The sequence below is a fragment of the Monopterus albus genome, unplaced genomic scaffold (genome assembly GCF_001952655.1).
Source record: "Monopterus albus unplaced genomic scaffold, M_albus_1.0 scaffold181.1, whole genome shotgun sequence".
NCBI classification, from domain to species: Eukaryota; Metazoa; Chordata; class Actinopteri; order Synbranchiformes; family Synbranchidae; genus Monopterus; species Monopterus albus.
Genome location: NW_018128061.1, coordinates 735,097 through 744,138, shown reverse-complemented (window position 1 = coordinate 744,138; position 9,042 = coordinate 735,097).

Sequence of the window (9,042 nt, the reverse complement as noted above, 5' to 3'; positions counted from 1 at the left end):
TGATAAGTTGTTTTTATTTTACACCAGGAATCTGGCTTTCGTGTTCACCATATAAATGTATTCTTGTTTCACAGTCCTCTGAGCAGACATGTGGGAAGCCAGACAACAGATGTTGAACATGTCGCGTCTTAACACTTCGAGAATGAATGTTGAAATCACATCTCTCTCTCTATGAACTCCTCAGCTTTTCCCTTTTTTATTTTCACAGCAGATCAATAAAAGTGAGATGTGATATTTTTTGTAAAATTGGAGCACCCTGTGGCGGTATCCATTGAAAGGCAAGGTCATATTTTGTTAAATAAATCACACTGAAGACGTATTTTCTGTTGTCTCCATTCCTGATTTTGTTGGTTTTCATCAGGCCAGCGGCCTGAATGTATATGTTTTATACTTCACTGTTCAGGTAGATGAAGCAGCAGGTGTCAGTATGCACTGAATGTACGCACTGTTTATGAAAGTGTCTAAAAACACGGCAGGAGACGTGGTCATCACGTGGATATTCGTTATATCTTTATTAGTTTCTCTGCAACTTTGAAAGTTACCATAGTACCAACAGCAATCATGATTTTACTTTTATGTTTTGCAAAAGTAACCAAGAAAAGAGGCAAAAACAAAAAAGGAGGGAAGGATAAAAAATGCAAAGAAAAATTTAAAATAAGAAAATGAATAAATAGTGAATATATAATAAGATGAACAAAACATTAACAGTTACTTGTCTCTTTCCTTTTTCCAGGTGACAAATATTATTTCAAATGCCTTTATTAATAAATATTCTCTTTTTTTCCCATTTCATCATGATTTGTTAATAGTTGTTAATTGTTTTTTTGTTTAGTCTGATAGTCCAGTAACGAGGATCATTTCAGGTTCAGGTCTCACAGTTCATCACTTTAATCTTCTTACTTGCCAGCACAGTGATCTCCTGACAGTCTGATATAGTATTTACAAGTGACAGTTCAGAATTTCTAGTAATAAAAAGGACATGTTAGGAATATTGGCAAAAAAAAAAAAAAGCTAAACATGAGAAATGTCCTCATTGGTTGTGTCAGTTGAAAGAAAGGGGAAAAGGTAGGAGGTAAGCTTGTGTCAGTAGAAATATCGTCCTGGCTCTAATGACGAGAGGTTATTTTTACAGTGACTCGCATGTTAGATGGCTGTTTGCTTTGCTTTCATTTTTTTTCTCTGTTGACAGTGAGCAGACCACATTCCTCTCTTCTGCAGTGATCGCAGTGTCACATTAAAGCAGCAGCACTCAGTGTCAGGTGTTTTATAAAAATATCAGTGGACGCTGGGGCAGTATGGAAAAGTCAGACCTGCCAGGATGTAATTTATACGTACTGTAGGATCACGATAATCATCTGAGACACTTCCCCTGTGCGTTCGAGATGAAGTCCTGACAGTCGCTCAAGTTACCGCGGCGACCTCGTGATTGGCAGCGGTAATATGTAATTTCCTAGCAACATGACACTGTGACACCCCTGGCAAAGTCTAGATGACCCACACTGGTCACTCACAACTTTGACAAGGGGCCCACGGGGGTCAAAAACAGCCTGTCCCTGCTGTAACAATAGAGAGCGCTCCTGTTTCAGTGGTCTGACATGTTGTAGAGGCATGAGATCCTGTAGGCCTGCTCTGGGGGTTTCACGTTACTAGATATGTCCCAGGAAACAGACACACTTAATTTATCAAGTCTGAGAAACGAGTTGGCTGCTCATACTGCAGTGTTTCACTCCGCTCCGCCGCGACCAGTCTTGGAGGTGATCTCACAGGATATTTAGTGGTTTGTTGGATTTCAGTGCACGTTTGCTTTTCAAGTATTTTCAGTCAGCTGTCAACAAAGGTGGGACACACAGTGTTAGACTGGGATGCCACCTATTGGCTGTGGTGCTGCATGTGTTGTTCATCTCAACCTGGCCATGGACTGCAGATGAAAAAGAACCTTTTGTCTAAATCTGACACCTTGAAATAATGTGTGTTGTCCCTGATAAGTAAATGAAAGCAATACTTAGGGACCTTACAGAAATTTGGTCAGAAAAGAGGGGAGGGTGTTGTATTTTTTGTTTTTGCTGAGGTGAGAGTAGTTGTTATCTTTTCTTTCAGAGCAGGGAGCAGGGAAGGCCTTTAAATGCCTTAGTGCCCCAGATTTATACTTCATTTAATCCTTCCCTCAGTGTTAAAGTGTTTAAAGTTGTATATGCACCTGCACTGCAGTATACAAAGTACAACATAAAGATCAGACTGCAAAATATTCTGATCCAGTTCATATTTGTTTGGTGCAACAGTTTGTTTAGTGCCTGTGGCTGTTTAGCTCATTCACTGACACTTGGTAAGAACCATTCACTTCGTAGCTTGTGGTTCAAATGTAGAGAGTAGCTGGAATGATTAGTGAACAGGATGCACTGTTTTGTTCTCTTTATCATAATTGTGGCGTCTCTAATTACACATCCTGGTGGATATAATGTATGAATGGACTGTGCTAAATATTAGCTTTTCAGCTGGACTACACCGTTTTAAGTACATTTAATATTTAATGTTTTTATGGCACAAGAAATTGTTCACCCTCACTTGTGCTACACAATGTTTTATATTGTTTTGAGATGTTGTTGCAGTGACTCAGTGCATGGCAATGTGGATATCTCGGTCCGTGCACCACTTTGGCCCCAGACTGAAGTATCTCAACAACTATTGAACTGATGTCATTTAAGTTTTATGCAGATGTTTACTGAGCCCAGTGGATGATTCCTACTGACTTTTCTTGTGGTGAAATCATTAGGTTGATGTTACAGTTCAGATTAAATACCTTGACACCCTTGTCCCCCCCCCCTCAGGATAATGTGATACTTCTGGTGATCCCTTGACTTTTCATCCAGCACCATCATCAGGTCAAAGTTTTAATTTGTTCTTTGGTTTATTATGGGGGCAGCACATTATGGGGGTGGGGGGTGGTTAGTGCTGTTGCCTGACTGCAAGAAGGTTCCTGGTTTCCTGTGCCTGCGTGGGTTCTCTTTGGGTGCTCCGGCTTCCTCCCACAGTCCAAAGACTTGCAGCTTAGGTTGATGGGTGACTCTAAATTGCCCGTAGGAGTGAGTGTGAATGTGTGTGGTTGTTTGTCTACATGTCAGCCCTGTGATGGACCGGCGCCCTGTCCAGGGTGGACCCTGCCTCTTGCCCAATGTCAGCTGGGATTGGCTCCAGCCCCCTGCGACCCTTTTCAATAATAAGCAGCATAGATGATGAATGGATGGTTTATTATGAGCTACCTACAATAAACCCCCGTCGCCTTAGCTACACTTTGTGTTTAGTGCTAATTAGCACATGGTAACAGGGTGAGCATGGTGAAAACTTATACTTGCTAACCATCAACATGCTAGCATGGTCGCCGTGTGCATTAGCATGTAGCTAAAAGCAGAGTATCACAGAGGTGGCCCCTCCCCATTTAAATGATTTTTGCACAACACAACTTAGTTGTTTATGTATCCAATGTCTATGGTTTATTTCTTTACAGTAATTAATTATTGTCTCATTTGTTTCTAATCTTTTTCCTCCAACAACATGCAGTTGTCCTCCACCAGTTTCCATTATGTTACTGTAGTTAAGCACCTCAGAAAGTTCTTGCACATCCGATGTGGATGTTATGGCAAACGTCCTGCTCAAACACGACTCAGCAGATGTTAAGGGAGGTGGCGGAGGTTACTCATTCACTTTTCCCATCCGCATTTCCCCAGTCGGCCGGAGGATTCATCCTTCACATAACAACTCTGCTCCCCTAATCTCCTGGTTGCCACAACCCTTATTTTAGCCTCTAAATTAAACCCAGAGTGCAGAGAAAACATATTTTGCTGTAATATAAAAAAAGTTTGTGGGTGTTGTTCTTGGAGGTGAGGGCTGTCTGCCTGGTTGGTCTGAGTGAGTCCTGGGTGCAGCCTGACAGCCCCATGATTAATGATGACAGACTGTGGAGCTGCTCCTTCATTACATGACAAGTCTTTAACCTCTCCATCATCAAACCAAAGTGAGGCCAAATAAAAAGGGGGCAGATTTGAGGGAGGTTAGAGTTAACCGCTGTCCAAGGATGTTTTTTTTTTAGTGATCAGTTTCTTGCCTGTGAAGACGTCAGTATCTCTGCTCTCTTTTCCTTTGCCCTCAAAGACACTAAAATAGTTTCTTGAATTAAAATCATTAAGCATAGCCACAAATTACAAACATCTGTCTTGCTGCTTTCCCTGAATTGTCTGTGAGTTAGAGATTATGGAGCCCTTCCCAGAAATGGACTCCTCTGTTTTCATTTTGTCTTCTCTCCAACTTTATCACTTCATCCATCATCCTACTATGAGGGCTTTTCAAGTGGTCCAAAAATAAAGAGGACACAGATGTCAGCCATGCTATACTGATGTTTCTAAAGCCAGCCATAAACCCATCACTTACATCCACCCACAGTCTGGGAGAATGTTGAAAATACACTTTTCTCGCTTACAGAAAAACACTCCACGAAACCACTGACAAACCAAGCTGATACACTTCAGCGCTCCCGTGTTAAATTACACGCATCCAACAATATATCATATTTATAAAAAGGACACAACTAAGATCTATTGCACCTCTTTTTTCTCATGTCACAAGTCGCCCTTTGTAAAAATAAATAAATCAGCAGGGGGAGTTTAGTGGTGTACAAAAGAGCAAACACAATTATGGCTTTTCTGCTTGTGTGCGAGGTCTCAGCTGCTTTTGATCTGACTGCGCTCTGTGGGCTCTTAACTCTGTTGTCAGCGTCACAGACCCAGCGCTTAACGGAAAAACGTGCTTTGGCAGTGACCTAGCGAAGTATTGGAGGCCAGCTAGTGGGTTAGCCACATGCGGGGGGTGGGGTGGGGTGGTTGGTGACACCATCCTCTGCCTTCTGCATCTGGATCCTCATGGTCACATTTTCTCATTCCTTATGGTTGTTCACCCTCTTCATGAATGCAAGCGGCTGTAGTTGGCTGACCCAGAGCCATGCCACAGACTTGGGAGGTCAGAAAAAGACTCCAAAATACACAAGCATGGATGGCAACAGAAAGAGAGTGTGAAGCAGAATGAGATGCTTGCATGGAAATAAGCAGACATGATTACTCAAATGCAGTCATTAAGGAGGAAATGTTGTTTTTCAAGCTGTCAAGATGATTAATGACTGAGAGCAAAGCCACTCAAATGCTGTTGTTTAGTCTAACCAACAGCCCTGATCTCTGCCACTAACCCAGAGCAGGCAGGATGTGTGTGTTCAGCAGAAAAATGTGAAAACTGTCCATCCCCATTTCCCAAAGCTCATTGTGACACATTGAGATGTTTTATAAAACAGTCCAAAACCCAAAGAGGTTGCATTTACTATCATGAATGATAATGATAGATAATGTGGTGTTTCCACAGTTTAGCCAGGAGTTGAAGCTAGAGGCTCTGTCCTGCAACCCCAGCCAACCTTACCCGGTATATCACTGCGTTTTCCATACGCATCAGTTAATCCAAAGGAGAATGTACATTCATACTAACTAGATCTACACTGCAATACAAGAACAATGCTATGTCTTCATGTACATCTTCTACATGGATCATTACCTGGTAATGCTGACTTTTTGCTAAGGACAAGCAGCTTTAGCTGAAGTGTTTTAGCATTATAATATACCTGTAACTATGAGGTGAATATTTAAGACCCTTCTCAAGGTTTTTGTTTGAACACAAATCAGCTGGACACTGTGTTTTTACTCATGGAGCTGCTGTTACAACAAGTTTCAAAATGAAAAGCCGGTTGTGTCATGATTCTGCCTCACTGCTTCCAGTGTCATTTTTTTATTTTGACATTACTTCCTGTTACAGTCTCATCTCAGCTATGGACTCTTTACCCTAATCAATGATAAATGCTTGCACCTGTTTTTACCCATTTATAGGCAGCTTCCTCCCACCAGGAAGCTGCCAGATTGTTCTAGACTCCCGTTCAGACTTTCCAGCGTTATTTCCTGTTACTCCTGACCCCGGACTGCCTTTTGACCACCGAGTACTGCCTTACCCTCCTGGAGTTGACTGTTTTCTGTGTATTGACCATTGGACTTCCCTCACCAACCTCCCGCTGTTGGATCCCCGTGTGTGTTTGTCGGCACTGACCCTGGACTGGTATTATCGACTCAAATGTATTTTCTGGACTTCTGCACTGTACGCTGTTAGTGGTGAACAGTAAAAAGACAGTTATCTACTTTATCCTGTCTGGCGTTGTAATTGAGTTCACCTCAAACAATATTGGCAGCTTTACTTGCCAATCCCTGACAGGTTGTTCTCTAGTTTGTTTCAAACACTGCTAAGAGTTTAGGTGCCACCCTTATCATTGTAAACTGCATATGTGCAAGACTGAAAAGCTTGACCCCTTGTAGGAACACTTGCTAAAGTGTGTAGGGCTTGAACAGTGGCTTTCAAAACAAATTTCATGTCTATTACCACTTTAGGTTAATAATGACCAATAATTTTATGAAAGAAACCAATGTGAGACACTGGTTTTTGGTGTGCACCATGTTCATTGAATATATTTTATGCCTCAACAGATCACCTGGTCTATAAATGTCAATGCCTTTTGTGAGTTTGAGTCCATACAGTGCCAAAGTCCTCAGAAACTTCACATCATCATGCTGGAAGGCTGATAAGGATTCTGCTTTCAGCAGCTGCTTGGACTAAGTGATTTAGTAGCTGTGAATGATGAAACAGTGCTCCAGTGTCTCACAGCCTGACTGGCTTTCATCATTATGCAAGCAGCTGCGGGTTTGGCTGATGTCATGTCAGTGGATGGGAACGAGAACAAGAAGACATATTAGTTTTTCACATTTTGTGTCTTTGGTTATTTGATGAATTTTGGATATGAAGGACAGAGTCTGACACAATCATGGGAATGTGGGATTGAAGTGTGAGTCAGTGTTGCGACTGAACGTTAGTTTTTAGGGTGAAAGCCCATTCCTGACCTTGAAAATAAGATAACAAGTCAACAAAATAATAACTCAAGGTGTACTTATTAGCATTTTCCAAAGTACAGGACGATCCAGGTGAAAACTAGTAAACACACCTTCGATTAAAACTATTTTGTACAACTATTTTCACAATCTCTTTAGCAGTAGCCTATACCAGTTTTCTCCAGTTTTCATTTAATTTACTTTATGCATATCAACAGTTGCAAAATAATTCAATGGACATCACCAGGTGTGATGTCACCCATTGGTTTGGAGCAGGATTAAATTGCATGTTACTGATAAATAAAGTTACAGATTAGAGTTGCTGCCATTTTTCTTTTCTTGGAGTCAGGACTTTCCAAATAAAAGCCTTGGTTCCTTCCTGCTACCTCAGACTAAATACTAGCTTACTGAAAACATGAGCCTCACTTCCCTCCTGCTAGCTATTGAACTACCTAAACTACCGTGAATGCTCATGTTAAACTTAAAGAAACACCAGATGATAACGTTCTTTGAGCGTCTTATTATTGTAGCTTCAGTAGAGCTGTGTGGAAATTATGATATAAACAGATGGTCTGAAAAACCAACCAGTCATCAAATCATTTGATAAACCCTGAAGTCTTATTAATTCAGCATTAACATCTGACATGAACACTTATTAAAGGATCTGAATTCAGAATTTGCACCCATATTGTCTCCTAGAAAAGTTTATTGACCCAGTATTTCTGGAGACAAGTCGAGGATTTCTTGGAGCAGGCACCTGGTGGCCATCAGCGGCGCTGCACTTTCAGGCTCCAGGCGTGCTCTGTGCTGCCTGGTCTGACAGCACAAATGACTGACATGAACAGTGAGGGAGCTGGACAGATGAGAGCCACAGGCGCTGGGAGTGGGGGCGTATGAGGGTCAACACGTCGCTCTGCATGTCAGGGGCCATGATTAATGACCTGCAGGCCTTGCTCTTTAACCCCCCGTCCTACAGAAGTCACTGCAGCCACTGCTCATTTAAATCACGGACAGAGATGGACATGCACAGGAGACGAGGGGTTACGTACAAGTGCACATATATATGTACACAGGCAGAGACAAATTTCGTCTTAGAAAATACCTCGCTGCACTTTTCCAGGTAATTTCAGGGCGAGAGCGATGATTTCTTAGATTACTGTGTGCACGGCTGTGTGCCTGTGCAGTGTCGAGGCTGAGAGGGCGCCCGAGCCTGTGTACTGGTTCCCAGCTTGTCAGGCAGCTGTCGAGGAGTGATTTATGACCACTAGACTCCAACCTGTCTTCACTGCCAGTTCGGTATTGTTACAACTGACAGCTAATGAGGCCAGACATGCTTTCAAGCAGAGCACTTAACAGGACTTCAATCTTCCCCCGTCACAAGTACCATTTTTGCACTCTCTCTCTCCCTCTCTCTCTCGCCCTCCTCTCTCTATGCCTTCCTTGTTCTCTGTCTTTCTGTGGTGGAATATCTGACAGGCAAAAGGCTTCTGCCTACAAAAGGAGATGTTTCAGAAGGCAAAGGCAGCAGAAAGAGTCCCACTCTCTCACACACACTTACACTGGCAGTGGGCACCAGCTTGATTTAATCTAATAATAAACAGTTTTTACCAGTGTTTAAAAGAACAGTTACAGAATAATGTTTATTTGATTTCTTAGATGAGAAGATTGATGACGCTCCCCTATCTAACTGCTCAGTATGAAGCCAGATCCAGGAGCAGGTCAGTGTAGCAGGATAAAGGCTGGAAACAGAAGGAGACAGGAAACAAAATCCACCTACCAGCACCTTTAAATCACTTGAATCATTTGAAACGAATAACACCTTTAGTTACTTTATAGATTAAAGTTACTTTATTTTTACAGATCTGTACATTTTATTTTCCCTCCAGATAATCTCCTAAGATGTTTTCTGGAAAGAAGCACTTAAATAGGTGGTAATTATAGTTAAATGAGGAGTGATCAGTTGGTGTACCTCCAGTTATTTTTAATACTAAGCTACACACATACAACTCAGTTAAATGAAGACTAAAGTTTCCATTAATGGGTTCACTGGGATGTAAATGCAGCAATTTCTTTTATGAAACTT